Raw genomic sequence first — 1988 nt, forward strand, 5'->3', positions numbered from 1 at the left:
CGAAGGGGGCAAATCCTCCTGAACACGCCGTGAAATGCAGCATTCCACAAGTTAACAGAAAAGTTGCCTTGCTGCTGATCACCCAAAGAAGGGCCTGACACTCTCCTAGCCTTTGGGTTTTTTTTTTTTTTTTGAGAATGTGGTACTTTATTGATCAAAAGACATCATTACAGAGTTCTGCCCGGATCAACTCTGGGGTAACACCGACAGAAATATTACAAACTATAGGCTCAGCAGAACGAGCCAACTTATGTGCTACCACATTCAGTCTGCGACTAGCGAAATTAAACAAGCAAGACTCAAAGTCTGTCATTATGGTTTTGATATCTCCGATCACCGAACCAAGGATAGAACGGTCCTGGCCTGGTGAAGATGGCCGCTGGATCAGAGAGAGGCAATCTGATACCAGTACCACTTTTGTGACGACATGCCTCCGAGCGACAGTTAACGCACGCCGAACAGAAGGGCTTCAGCTAGCTCCGGGGAAAGGAAGCCCTCCACACCTTCACTGAGAGATAGGATGAAATCTCCATTGTGATCTCGAAGCACTGCCCCCATCCCGTACGTCTGTCTTCTAGGAATAAAGCTGCATCGACATTTACACATATCTAGCCAACAGGTAGAGAAGACCACCGACAGGTTGGATCAGCTTGCAACTTCGGGTCAGCATAAATACTCTTATGCATGTGAGATAAGATAAACTCAACATAGGAGAGCACCTTGGAAGCCACTCTTGACGGATGCAGATGCACAACATTATTTCTGCAGTCATTTCGGGCCACCCAAATCTCCAGAGAACAACTTTCTTCTCCAACTCTGAACAGACTGAACTCGACCCTCTCCCAATATTACCTTGGTGAGTGAAGAAGTTAGCTGCAGGTGCGAGGTTATAAGCTGACTTGACCGTAAAAAGGCCGAGCCTATCTTGAGGCCAAGAGACGAAATCCTCACCTCCTTGTCGACTGACAGGGATTTGGAAAATTGCGTCAGCCAGCTCATTATGGAAAAAAGCTCTGACAGTGTCCACCTCCCAACCATTACCTTCCGAATTCATTAGGTATCGCACTTTTGCTTGTGAGGAGTTAATGCCTGGAAAAGAACGTTCTTCAGAAAATTCACAATGTGGAGGAACAAGAATTATTTAGAGATCAGTAGGGCTAAGAGAATCACTGCAGAGTAATTCTTATAGAATTGCAAGCCTAGTTTGGAGCAAGGGATGCTCACAGTTAAGACTTAAGAGTCACCAAGATCATATGATCTGAGTAAAATATTACCTGCCACCAAACTGTCGTGACAATCCGAGAAAATATCCAAGATTCAATCCTCTCTAGTGCAGCTAAAACTGTACTTGTTTCCTCGAGATTATCTCTCTGAGGATAACTGTATTGGACAGGCAGAATGTCAACCTGCATTAAGTGTAAATTAATAATGGAAAAAAACATATTTCTTATGCCATACCTCATATGGTCAGTATAGCATTATCCATATCTTACCTTGAAGCATCATTACTGCAGGACTTCGCAACAAAAACAAGACCAGAAAACTGAAGCTCTCTTACCTGAGGACCAAACCTTGGATGCATGAATGTACAGCCTAGAAATACGCCGAGCTGGGGTATGCACCTTATGAGCTGAACTTCCATACTCAGGCAATGCAGAGAACAGAGAAACTTCGATGCTCAGTCAGAGCAACAACCAGTGATGCTCAAATGGTTAAGGGAGCTGGAAGATATCTCATCGAATTTTGCACATCACAGCATAACGGATCCATAGGCTCACATACAGTTCATGTGTTACGACTCTAATCAAATTCAGATACTATCAAATTCACATTAATGAATGGTATTAGAGAGGACATACTTACAGAAGACGTGAAGTTGAGCAGCCGCGGCCGACGCCCACTCCTTCCTCGCCTAGCTCCGGCGGCCGAAACCCACCCACCGCCGCCACCGCTCCTCCCCTCGCTGGTCATGTCCGACGCGGAAGCCG

General features: G+C 45.4%; 1 long non-coding RNA gene across 1 annotated transcript; it reads right to left on the reverse strand.

The window, feature by feature from the left end:
- Positions 1 to 264: 264 nt before the first annotated feature.
- LOC124650152 lies at positions 265 to 1524 on the reverse strand. Its single transcript, XR_006986893.1, has 3 exons — positions 952 to 1524; positions 720 to 873; positions 265 to 608 (listed from the first exon to the last, which is right to left on the reverse strand). It is a non-coding gene; the product is annotated as an uncharacterized LOC124650152 (long non-coding RNA).
- Between the last annotated feature and the right edge of the window lie 464 nt (positions 1525 to 1988).

This window comes from Lolium rigidum, chromosome 4 (assembly GCF_022539505.1).
Source record: "Lolium rigidum isolate FL_2022 chromosome 4, APGP_CSIRO_Lrig_0.1, whole genome shotgun sequence".
Taxonomy (NCBI): Eukaryota; Viridiplantae; Streptophyta; class Magnoliopsida; order Poales; family Poaceae; genus Lolium; species Lolium rigidum.